Source organism: Carcharodon carcharias, chromosome 2 (genome assembly GCF_017639515.1).
Source record: "Carcharodon carcharias isolate sCarCar2 chromosome 2, sCarCar2.pri, whole genome shotgun sequence".
Classification (NCBI taxonomy): Eukaryota; Metazoa; Chordata; class Chondrichthyes; order Lamniformes; family Lamnidae; genus Carcharodon; species Carcharodon carcharias.
In genome coordinates this window covers 21,195,351-21,209,291 of record NC_054468.1, presented here as the reverse complement: position 1 = coordinate 21,209,291, position 13,941 = coordinate 21,195,351, and positions in this window count along the sequence as shown.

Below are 13,941 nucleotides of genomic sequence, written 5' to 3'. Positions count from 1 at the left end.
ACCCCTCCAGCTAGACGCTCCTAACAATGACTGACTGGTGGCCAACTTCAAATTTAAAAGCAAGAAAATTGGGCACCTACGTACTTTGGGTGGAATTTTCCAGTTCCCCCCACCCCACACCCGCCATCCATTAAATCTGCCATAGTGGGGTTGTGGCGGGGGGGGGGCAATTCAGCGGGAGGTGAACAATTTATTTTCCATTGGCATAAAATAACGACGGGAACTTACGTTTCTGCCCATCATGGCAGGTCACCAGTCCAGCCAGAGGCTAGCGTGAAACCATTTTTCATCCTGTTAAAGGGATGAAGGTGACGGCCTGACTGGAATCCCCCCACCACCCGATTGTCCACGCCGCCAGTGAGAAATCACGCTTTTCCAGAACACACCTGGACCAACATGACATATACATGTTGCCACTTACCTGAAGAAGGCCTGAGGCAGCTTGCGGAGATCGGAAGAGAAGATCAAAGCCTCCAGTCACTGGGCCCTGGAACACCACGTGCAGCAGTGGGCAAGTGGGTCATCTACGACATGAATCTTCTGTCTTCGGGACCTTCCGGGAGGTGGATCTTCTATCTTCAAGGTTGGACAGGTTACTGTCCGGGCACCTTTTAAATATGGTTCCTAAGTATGACAGCGTGCCATTCGGCCTGCCTTGCCACATGATTCGTCAAGAACCCCCCCGACTGCATAATTAATGAGGCCGGGGTTGCACGATATGGCACAAATTCCCAGTGGCCTTCACAACGGGAAACTCTCCCCATTCCCATCCCTGATTTAATCCTGGAAGGAAAAATTCCACCCAGTATTTCTCTGGCCTACTTCCACTAATGTCTTTAGCCTCTGCTCTTCACCTGGTTCCACCTCCTGCTGGAAAGTACCTAGCACACAAAGAGTAGCTGACAGCCTTTCAATGAGAGTTTGGTGCCTGGTAACACAGCCCTGATGCTCCAAGTATGTAATGAGATATACACTTGGAATGCCAGTAAATAATATAAATGACCTGACCTCATTTCACTGCCTAACTCCTATTCAGAATAGCATTGACACTGGCAATTCTGTGAGGGAAGTCTGCTTAATCACCACCCTTATTCCAATAGTAACCCACTGCACTTTGGGAGTATGATAGTTCTCATAAAGAGTCAGAACTCCTACAGAAGCTGAACTTAAAAAAAATAAGCTGTTTTTTTTTTGGTAGCAACTTCAAGTTGTTGACACACTGTGGAAATTTTGTTAATGTTGGGGTTAGCTAAGGAGCAACAACAAGAGTAAGAAAAAGGTGGCCAAGGTAGAAACTGACATGTTTTCACACATCAATCTTTTGGTGCGGCATAATACAGGGTGCCTATCTTATCAGACACAGGGCAGGACAGGAGAGATGGGCAAAGGAGTTAATGCCCAGCAAGAAACCTGCAACAAAATTGTAATATCGCTTTCAGGAGGAGCTTGAAAATATATGCAACTTAAGCACTGGATTACCAGTCGTTTCCAAAGCCATCTTGGCACTCAATTTCCATGCTTCACTTTCCTATCAGGCTGTGGTTCTTAGATCCTATGATGTCAAGCTCACGTTATAGTGTGACACATCAGAATCAAGCAGTGAAGCCTTGATGGAAAAGGTGTTTGGCTGTGACATACACCTCAATATTGCTCATTTTAACAGAGAGAAATGTGCAGAGTTTGAGAAGGAGATGCTTGGCACAGCTTGACTGCAAACTGTTTGATCAGTACATGCATGGATTAACTATAAGTCCCTCAGGACAGTATTGCGAGACCTCTCCTATGTACATCTAAAAAATGGTGCTGTTTTGAGAAGTACAGTCAGGTTCAAACAAGGCAACAATATGCAAAGACTGGAATTTTGAACACAGTCTATACGCTTAGTCAGGATATGTTTATAAAGTACTCAAGACCAGAGCGGAAGGGGAATTCATTAAAGTGATAGAGAACATCAATACTGTGTAGTATCTTCCTATATCAGAACAAAGACTAGCTAAAACTTCAGAAAGATCTAGCCCTGCAGAAAATGAGGTTAATTGTTCTGACTAGATGCCCAGAGTATGAAAGTAATGTTCCTCTCAAGACTAAAGAGTGCAGCCATTAGGTAAACTGGCTATTCATGATAAGATCTGGTTCAAAGAAAACTGATTCATTATCCCTGGAGACACGAGGACAGGCATGATGGAGAAAATCCACTCCAGCCATTTTTGGATTGAAAGATGTCTGCACATAGCAACAGACATAGTACATTGACACAGCATGAACACCAAAATCAAAGACTACAGCTCTTCATGTGGTATTTGTAATACATATTGCAAAACATAGACCAAAGAACCTTTGAAATCAAATGATGGCCCTGATGGATTGTGGGCAAAAGTGGGTGTAACTTTATTAATTTTGGATAGGGGAAAAATATCTAATTGATTGTAGTCCACTGCAAACTATTTTCACTTTGACCAATTGCAAGCTACTCAGAATTCTCCTGTCTCCACAAGTCTTAAATTGCACTTTGAGTCATGGTATACCAGACATAATGTACAGTATCAATCAACTTCAGCAAGTTTAGCAAGAAAGTGCACAAAATTTGCAATAATCTGTGTCTCTAACATCATCTCTAAATTGTGCTCAGTCCAATGGCAAAGTAGAGAATGCAGTGAAGATAATGAAGAGGTTGTTCAAGAAAGTCGAGATACATCAGCAAGGTCCTCATTTTGTTCTGCTTGACTGGAGAACTATTCCAAAGTAAAGGTTTTCTCTTTAGTGAAAAGGCTGATGTGATGAAGAATTAAAGCATTAGGTCTCAGTGCTGCAAATCTTCTCAAAACAAGAATTGAGGGAGATGTTGTCAAAAGATTAAGGGCAGGCAAGTACAATGGTATAACAGAGACCGTAAGATAATTACCAGCCTGAAAGGAGGGAGTTGATGAAAGGATGCAGCCATGGCAAGGAAATAGGAACAATCTGTTGAGAAATCCTATCAAGAAATTCACCCCTAAACCTTATTGAGCCATGTGTAACAGAGAGTAGAAGGGTTCTGAAGAAAGGTCATGACCTAAAAGGTTAACTCTGTTTCTCTTTCCACACATCTGTCTGACTTTCAGATTTCCAACATCCGCAGTAGCTCTCACGTCCAAAATTTGCTTTGCCAGAATTGCGGGGCCAAAGCTGATTGAGTGGTTTCTAATGTGACAGTCACATCATCGGGTTTCTGTGGAGCTCCTGGAATCTAGAAGATGAAAATTTTGTTTTCTTTTTATATATAAGATCCTTCCTATACAAATGTGGAGCCCATGAGCTGGCTAGATTACGGTAGAAAAGTATGCCCAGAGTCTAAAGTCTTCAAACAAACCTCTCGTCTGAATCATTGCAAGTTCTGAGTGGGAATCATCTGAGGTAAGTTTATAGATAGACTTGTTGGGTTTTTGTGTGAATCCTTATGCTCTATGACAAATTATATTTTTTAGAGATACATAACGAAAGTGCTACAGCACCACATCTATCAGAAAGGGGCAAGTAAAGTGTGGCAAGTTTACATTGGCAGTTTCCATTATAAATGTTGACACAGGAATTTACAATAGGAATATCAAATTAAGAACAGAATGTATGATTTTACAAACATAGTAATTAGGAGCAGGAGTAGGCCATTCAGACATTTGAGCCTGCTTTCCAATCAATTAGATCGCGGCTGATCTGATTGTAAGATCAATTCCACATTCCCATCTACCACCGTTAACATTTCACCTCCGTGCTTATCAAGAATCTATTTACCTCTACCTTAAATGTTTTAAATGGCAGGTAAGTGAAGTTCGGAAGTATTTTTGTTTGAATTACACCCACATGTATTTTCGAAGCAAAATCGCCCAAAACCACTTTAAGTTCGGTTCCACACTTAGGGCTGAAATTTCCCCCCGTCGGGGGCGGGTGTTGATGGGCGGGCACGTGCGGGCGCGCTTCCGATCACCGCTTCCAATCGGTGCCCCCAATCAGAGGCGCGGTGCCATTTTACGTGGGTGGGCCAATTAAGGCCCACCCAGCGTGACATCCACAGGGAAGCGCTATGCATTCCCTGTGCAGACAGGCGGGAATGCCTAAAATCGAGAGTGCGCTCTTTCGCACACGCGCACGAAACGAAAGAGCCCATTCATCTCCCTGAGGCTAAGTGCAGCCTCAGGGAGATCAGCTCAAAATGTGAAAAAGCTCAAAATAGAAAAATAAAATTTCCCTAACATGTCCCCTCATGTGGCAATGCAACATGGGTTAGGACATGCTCATAATTTCCAAAAAAACTTGATTAATATTTTTAAAACCCTACATGAAACTTCATCCCACCTGTGGATGAGGTTTCATGCTTTTTCTAGGTCCCGCCGGGGCTCCTGGCCTGCCCGCCAACCTTAAGGTCAGATGGGCAGGTCTACTATTACTTTAATTGCTCTGTCAATGGCCTCAGTTGGCCATTGGCAGGTCGGCGGGCACGCAGCTGATTTTGCTGCACCCCCGCCTTCCTGAAAATTTAAATGGGGCGCGGTGAAGTCGGGAGTTCCACCCAACGTCACTGTGCATCATTTTACACGTCGGCGAGCGGGCCCTGCCCCCGCTTGCCGGCAGTAAAGTCTAGCCCTTAGAGTTTCTGAGTTGACTGGTTGAGAGGCCACAGATTGCAAAGCAAACCTGTGTCAACTGCTTGGGAAGCAACCATGCTCACCACTATACCACCATCACTGATTAATGGGGAGACCAAGTTACATTTGCATAGCCTGGTCCTTAAATATCCCTGAGCCTTTCATCCCACTTCTCCTAAAGACCAAGTTTGATCTTGTTGCAAAGGTGCAACACTATGGAGATTGCCGAGTAATAGGCTTAAATCTACTGAGAAGTCTGGCACACTTCACATCAGAGTGTGCATAAAACACCAGCAATCGCAACCAAACATTATTTTCAACATTACCTTAAAGAATATGTAAAAAGAGAAAAAAAAGGTGAAAGCTGCATTTGCTTCATGTTGAGATTGACTAGCCTCTCTCAATGGAAAGGAGTCACAAATAAAATGAAAATTCCAATTGTAATAATTAGCCTCTAATTGATTTCAGGATGTAATAGACAACCTCCTCACAGTCTGTTCTCCTCAGCATTGGTCTGAAAGCAATAGGCCAAATTCACAGTGAAACATTGTGGGGCCAGTGCTTCTGAGGAGTGGAAATCACAGTCGGAATACCACTCCACTCATTTCCACTTACTGTAGTCTGGAGCTGCACATTTCTTGCCTGACCTTCCGACTCAGGCCTGCTAAGAAATGTGCAGCGTACCGGCTCCTGAGACTCTTCTATGTAGGACAGCAGTGTTGGTGAAGCAAAGTCAGAGGTGTGAGAGTGGTGGAATGGTGGGGGTAGGTAGTCTGGGGGTGGTTGGGAGGGTAGTCAGGAGGTGGAGATGCTGAGGGGTAGTTGTGGGTTGGGGTGGTGGGTGTGGGCTAGTCGGCAGGTTCGGGGGGCCAGGAGGGTATTCTGGAGGTTTGGGGATGGAGGGCTAGTTGGGCGCTAGTTGGGGGTGGGGTTGTAGCCGGTGGGATGGGGGTTGGTAGAGAGGATGGGGGAAAGCCACGGGTCAGGACAGTAGTTGGGGGCATGGGTGGGGCTGTGGGGGAGGGTTAGTCGGGGGTGTCCAGTGTGAGGGTTGGGGGTTATGGTGGGGCTGTCCAAGGGGTGGTCTTTGCGGGAGGTGGGGGGGTGCGGGGTTGGTGGGGTTACTACTGTAGCTACTCAGGAATTTGAAGTGGTTTTAATCCTTCTAACTTTTCCTGGGTAACTTTTCTGCTAATAGAGTCAGAACCATTCGAAGTCTCCAATTTAAATCAGAATATAGGATGGTTCCCAGTGCAGGGTAATTGTCCATCAGGAGTTTAAACTTTCTGGGCAATTCCCATGCAGTCCTTGGGTAGGAGCTTCTGGGACACCCCCAGAACACCTTCTGGGGTACCTCCCAGGTACAACGGCCCAGAGGTCAGAAGTTCTGTGCTTATGACTTTGGATTGTGAGCAATTCTACTAGGTACGAGGTGTGTGTGTCTGTGTGTGTGTGTGTGTGTGTGTGTGTGTGTGTGTGTGTGTGTGTGTGTGTGTGTGTGTGTGTGAATAAGTGTGGAATTATCCACTTTGGTGTCCACATAAATATGATATATATGTATATATATATATAAATATATATATAGAAACACTGGGCCAAGTGGGAATAAAGTCTTGAAATGGAAAAATAAGGACTGAGAGGCTTCAATTTCAAAACTCCCCCTCCATTTCTGCAGCTGACCATTTTCCTCTCCTTGCAAAAAGGTTTGGGTCCTGATCCCACACATACATCCTGTGACATTGGGGATGCCATTACAAAGGCCTAAGGAAAATTTGTTTTACATCCCCACATTATTTTGGTCATGATGGGGGGGTTTTGGAAGTCTGTGGGAATCGCACCAAATAAGTGAGTTAATGAGACTTGAGGGAACTTTTTTATCCTAGCCATTCAAAGTATCAATGCCAAAAGCTTTAATCCTCTTAGCACCTCTTATTCTTATCCAAATAAACAAACAAGTATTGAAAAAACACATGAAAGAAAGAATTACTTATTACAACCTTGTAAAGCTGTCAATGAAATAAAGCTACAACTCCCTTTCAAGCTGTCTTAACAGATACCTTCTGAGCTATTGGAGCTCTGCCAAACATTCATAATGAGGCCATCTGGCAAATGTATCAACAGAAACCTTTAGAACAAATAGCCAAATATCACTTTTTCTAGATATAATTCAGGCATTTGAAGGGTTTAAAATTGATGAGGATGTATTGGATAGGATGTACTTAAAGTTGATAAGGCACAAGGACTGGATGAGATGCATCCAAGGATACTGAAGGAATCATGGAGGCAGTAACCATAATGTTCCAATCTTCCTGAGACTCAGAGATTGTGCCAGAGGACTGGAGAATTGCAAATATTGCAGCCTTGTTCAAAAAATTATGTTAAGATAACCCAGCAACTACAGGCCAGTCAGTGTAAGCTCAGTGGTGGGGAAGCTTTTAGAAATGATAATTTAGGACTAAATGGGCAAATGTGGGTTAAATAAAGAAAGCCAGCATGAATTTGTTAATGGCAAATCACGTTTAACTAGTTGCTGGAATTTTTTGATGAGGCAATATAGAGGGTTGATGAGGATAATGCTGTTGATGTGGTGTGCATGGAGTTCCAAAAGGCATTTGATAAAGTGCCACAAAACAGATTTCTGAGAAAGTTAGAGCTCATGGAATAAGGAGACAATAGCAACATGGATCCAAGATTGGCTGAGTGACATGAAACAAAGATTAATGATATTTCAGAGAGGAGAAAGTTTATAGTGGAGTTCCCCAGGGATTGGTATTAGGACCCCTGCTGTTCCTGAAAAATATGTATGTCACTAGACTAGTAATCCAGAGACCCAGGGTAATGCCCTGGGGACACGGGTTTGAATACCACCATAGCAGATTGTGCTATCTGAATTCAATAAAAAATCTGGAATTAAAAGTCTGATGATGACCATGAAACTATTGTCATTTGTTGTAAAAACCCATCTGGTTCATTAGTGTCCTTTAAGATAGCAAATCTGTCACCCTTACCTGATCTGGCCTACATGTGACTCCAGACTCACAGCAATGTAGTTGACTCTTAAATGCTCCCTGAAATGGCCTAACAAGCCACTCTGTTGTATCAAACTGATACAAAGTCACAAAAAAGGAATGAAATTGGATGAACCACCCAGCATCAACCTAGGCACCGGAAATGACAATGGCAATCTCAGTCCCTTCGATCCTGCAAAGCCCTCCTTACTAACATCTGGGGACTAGTGCCAAAATTGGGACAGCTGTCTCACAGACTAGTCAAGCAACAGCCTGACATAGTCATCCTCACAGAATCATATCTTACAGATAATGTCCCAGGCACCACCATCACCATCAACATCTCTGGATATGTCCTATCCCACCGGCAGGACAGGCCCAGCAGATGTGGTGGCACGATAGTATACACTCAGGAGAGAGTTGCCCTGGGAATCCTCAACATCGGCTCCAGACCCCATAAAGTCTCATGGCATCAGGTCAAACATGGGCAAGGAAATCTCCTGCTGATTACCACAAATCGCCCTCTCTCAGCTGATGAATCCGTGCTCCTCCATGTTGAACATCAATTGGAAGAAGCACTGAGGGTGGCAAGGACGCAGAACGTAATCTGGGTGGGGGACTTCAATGCCCCTTACCAAGAGTGGCTCAATAGCACCACCACTCACCGAGCTGGCTGAGTCCTAAAAGACATAGCTGCTAGACTAGGTCTGCGGCAGGTGGTGAGGGAACCAACAAGAGGAAAAACATACTTGATGTTGTACTCACCAACCTGCCTGCCGCAGATTCATCTGTCCATGACAGTACCAGTAAGAGTGACCACCGAATTGCTGTTGCAGAGACGAAATCTCGCCTTCACAATGAGGATACCCTCCATTGTGTTGTGTGGCACTACCACCGTGCTAAATGGGATAGATTTCCATCCGATTTAGCAGCTCAAGACTGGGCATCCATGAGGCACTGTGGGCCATCAGCAGTAGCAGAATTGAACTTGAATACAATCTGTATCCTCATGGCCCAGCATATCCCCCAGTCTACCATTACCATCAAGCCAGGGGATCAGCGCTGGTTCAATGAAGAGTACGGGAGGGTATGACAGGAGCAGCACCAGGCATACCTAAAAGTGAGGTGTCAACCTGGTGAAGCTATAAGATAGGACCACATGCCTGCCAAACAGCATAAGCACCGAGTGATAGACATTGCTAAGTGATCCCACAACCACAAGCTCTGCAGTCCAGCTACATCCAGCCATGAATGGTAGTGGGCAATTAAGCAACTCACTAGAGGAGGAGTCCCCACAAATGTGCCCATCGTCAATGATGGAGGAGCCCAACACATCAGTGCAAAAGATAAGGCTGAAGTATTTGCTACAATCTTCAGCCAGAAGTGCCGAGTGGATGATCCATCTTGGCTTCCTCTGGAGGTTCCCAGCATCACAAGTGCCAATCTTCAGCCAATTCGATTCACTCCACATGATATCAAGAAACGGCTGAAGGCACTGGATACTGCAAAGGTTATGGGCCCTGACAACATTCCGGCAATAATCCTGAAGACTTATGCTCCAGAACTTGCCATGCCCCTAGCCAAGCTGTTCCAGTACAGCTACAACACTGGCATCTACCTGGCTATGTGGAAAATTACCCAGGTATGTTCTGTACATAAGAAGCAGGACAACCCAGCCAATCAGTCTACTCTCCATCATCAGTAAAGTAATGGAAGGGGTCATCAACAGTGCTGTCAGGAGGCACTTGCTTATCAATAAGCTTCTCATTGATGTCCAGTTTGGGTTCCACCAGGGCCACTAAGCTCCTGACCTCATTACAGCCTTGGTTCAAACATGGACAAAAGAGCTGAACTCCCGAGGTGAGGCAAGAGTGACTGCCCTTGACATCAAGGTAGCATTTGAATGCGTGCGGCATCGAAGAGCCCTAGCAAAACTGGAGTCAATGGGAATCAGGGGGACAAATCTTTGCTGGTTAGAGTCATACCTAGCACAAAAGAAGAGGGTTGTGGTTGTCGGAGGTCAGTCATCTCAGCTCCAGGACATCACTGCAGGTGTTCCTCAGGGTAATGTCCTAGGTCCAACCATCTTTAGCTGCTTCATCAATGACCTTCCCTCCATCATAAGGTCAGAAGTGGGGATGTTCGCTAATGATTGCACAATGTTCAGCACTATTCATGACTCCTCAAAGCAGTCATGTCCAAATGCAGCAAGACCTGGACAATTTACAGTCTTGGGCTGACAAGTGGCAAGTAACATTCACGCCACACGAGTGTCAGGCAATGACAATCTCCAACAAGAGAGAATCCAACCATCACCCCCTGGTGCTCAATGGCATTACCATCACTGAATCTCCCACTATCAACATCCTGGGGATTGACATTGACCAGAAATGAACTGAACTAGCCATATAAATACTATGGCTACAAGAGTAGCTCAGAGGCTAGGAATCATGCGATGAGTGACTCACCTCCTGAGCCCCACCCCCAAAACCTGTCCACCATCTACAAGGCACAGGAGTTTGATGGAATACTCCCCACTTGCCTGGATAAGTGCAGTTCCCACAACACTCAAGAAGCTTGACATCATCCAGGACAAAGCAGTCCGCTTGGTTGGCACCACATCCACAAGCATTCACTCCCTCCACCACTGATGCGCAGTAGTAGTAGTGTGTACCATCTACAAGATGCACTGTAGGAATTTACCAAGGCTCCTTCGACAGCACCTTCCAAACCCAAGACCACTACCTCCTAGAAGGACAAGGGCGGCAAATAGATGGGAACACCGCCACCTGGAAGTTCCCCTCCAAATCACTCACCACACTGACTTGGAAATATATCCCTGTTCCTTCACTGTCGCTGGGTCAAAATCCTGGAACTCCCTTCCTAACGGCACTGTGGGTGTACCTACACCACAGGGACTACAGCGGTTCAAGAAGGCAGCTCACCACCACTTTCTCAAGGGCAGCTAGGGATGGGCAATAAATTATGGCTCAGCCAGCGAAGCCCACATCCCGGGAATGATTTTTTAAAAAATTAATTACCCAGACCTTGGTGGATTGGGCACAATTTCAAAAGTTGCAGATGAAAATTGGAAGTATTGTGAACCATGAGGAGGATAGTGTAGAACTTCAAAGGGGCATAGGCAGGTTGGTGGAATGGAAGGACTAAAGGCAGATGAAATTTAATACAGTGACATGTGAAGTGATTAATTTTGCAAGGAGGAACATGGATAGACAATATCAAATGAAGGGCACAATTTTAAAAGGGGTGCAGGAGCAGAGGCACCTGGGTGTATATGTACATAAATCATTGAAGGTGGCAGAACAAGTTGAGAGAGTGTTTAATAAAGCATATACCATTTTGGGCTTTATCAATAGGGGCATAAAGTACAAAAGCAAGGAAGTTATGTTACATCTGTATAAAACATTGGTTCAGCCTTAACAGGAGTATTCTGCCCAGTTCTGGGCGCCACACTTTAGGAAGAATATGACGGCATCAGAGAGGGTGCAGAGAAAATTCATGAGAATGGTTGCAGGGATGAGGAACCTCAGTTACGTATGAAGGTTGGAGAAGTTGGGACTCCTCCTTCATGAAGAGGATGTTGAGAGGAGATTTGACAGAGGTATTCAACATTTTGAAGGGTCTGGACAGAGTAGATAGGGAAAAACTGTTCCCATTGGTGGATGAATTGAGAACCAGAGGGCAAAGCTGTAAGGCAATCGGCAAGAGAAGCAATGGAGACATGAGGAGAAACGTTTTCTCACAGGATCATGAATACATAGCCAGAGACTGTGGTGGAAACAGGGTCAATTGAGGCTTTCAAAAGGGATTTGGAGCATTATCTGAAAAGGACAGGAATGCACGGCTTTGGGAAAAGGCAGGCAAGTGGCATTAGCTGAATTGCTCTTTTAGAGAGCCAGCACAGACATGGCAGGCTGAATGGCCTCCTTCTGTGCCGCAACTATTCTATGATTCAAAGGAGATTTCCACACCCTTTTTGGCTTATTATGTCAGTTTCGGGAGCAATTGCAAAGTCTTTCCAGACTGGCCAATGGTTCATTAGTTTTGCACATAGTGGATACTGTAAGAGTGCATATGGAGGACGTATGGGGTGGCATGGGGGAATAAAAGGGATATGGAGGGGCATGTGGGGGGCATAGAGGGGAAATGGGGGATGGGAGGGTGAGGGCTAGCTGGTCGAGAAACCATGAAGAGGACTGGGTCCATATCCCAGAGAACCAAGGCAATCTTTCTAAGCAGCCCACCTCAGCACCCACCCACCTCCATCACTACCTTGGGCAGGTTGAGGCAGCAGACCTGAACCTTGCTTGTCCAAACCTCACAAAGCCAAAAGTACTGTAAGAGTGGGGGGCGTTGACGGGTTCGCGATTGCAAAGCTGGGGAATGGCCCGACTTGCGATTCTCAATGCAGAGGGAAAGATCCAGGCCATTGTAATTCTATTTGTCTCTCTACAGAAGCTGCATATGTGTGTGTAAATATGTATTTGGGTCAGTGTGTATCTGTCTGTATATATAGATATATATATATATATATAAAAATATATATATATATATATATATATATCTATGTATATAAATAAAATCAGGCCCTATCCCAATGTTAGAGGACGAACACAAAAGAGTCAGTGGCCAATTGCTAAAGTGAATTTCAAACTATCTTTCTGTGCTCCGTAACTTTGCTGGGTTCTTAAATAATTCGAGTGTTGGCTTGATTAAGGAGTGAACAATCTTAAGTGGCTGTAATCTCTACAGGGATGCTCCAACAATACAACAGCAGCTGATGGAAGAGCATGGTTCTGAATAGTGAACATTGCACTCAATGATCATTCAGTGACAAAGGTGAATCAAAGTAACTTGAAAAGCTGCTTCTGAGTGGAGGATTATGGAGTGAACAGGAGAGACGAGAACTGAATAAACTGTGGGAAGTAAGCGTTAAGTGGACGGGGGGATTATGTTCATCCTCTGAGCGTTTAAAAAAAAATGGCAGCTGATTTTAATTTAATCAAACTCAGATATCTTCCTGTGTTCACAGTTATCCAGTGTTTGATCAGTGATGATTTACAGATTTTTGTATTACAATCTAAAAGACATTAGATAGAATTTGCAAAAGATTCTGTCCCAAAATGTTATGAACTGACCTTTCTCCTGACAACAGAGAAACAAAAGGTGAGTATAATGACACCTATTCTTATCTTAAAGTCTTTCCCTCTCTCTATAGCACCAGATGTGTGTGGCACAGGAAATGGCCAAGAAATGTCTATTTAATGCAAAGCTATTAACATATTATGTATGTAAATTTTCAAGGATGGATTTGAACTTGCTGGGGCAAGTTTGGGGCAGGAAATTCTGTGATCTGTGAGTTGAACCGACACAGCTTCTAGCAATTTTATCACCCAGCCCCTCCTTCCCCTACCACTCCCTCCCAGCTCCAGAGGGCTAGTAACCTTCTTCCCAATGGATTGAATGTCCTCTTTCTGTGCTGTGATACTTAGAGTTGTAACCTGCACAAAGGAAGATCATTGTGGTTGTTGCAGGTTAATAATGTCAGCATTCAAGGCATCATTTCAGGAGTTCCTCGGGGCAATGCCCTAGACTCAGCCATCTTGAGCTGCTCCATCACCTTCCCTCCAATTTAAGGTCAGGAATGGGGATGTTCACTGATGGTTGCACAATGTTCAGTACCATTAGCGACTCTTCAGAGGATAAAGCAAATTGCGCCCTCATGCAGCAAGAACTGGACAACATTCCAGCTTGGGGCAATAAGTGGCAAGTAACATTCATGGCACACAAGTGTCAGGCAAAGACAACCTGCAACATGAGAGAGTCTTACCACCACTCCCCCCACCACCCCCGTGAGCATCCAGCAACAATACCTTCACTGAATTCCCCCCATCAACATACAGACGAACATATGTAATAAGAGCAGAAGTAGGCCATATGGCCCATGGAACCTACTCTGCCATTCAATAAGATCATGGCTGATCTTCCCATCCACCCCTGATAACCTTTGATTCCCTTGCCTAACAAGAATCTATTTACCTTCATCTTAAAATTATTCAGTGACCCCGCTTCCACCGCCTTCTGAAGCAGAGAGTTCTAAAGTCGCACAACACTCTGAGAGAAAAAAATTTCCCCTCATCTCGGTCCTATAAGGGCGACCACTAATTTTAAAACAGTGCCTCCTAGTCCTAGACTCACCCACAAGAGGAAACATCCTTTCCAAATCCACCTTGTCAAGACAGTTCACGATCTTCTATAACTCAATCAAGTCACCCCTCGCTCTTCTAAATTCA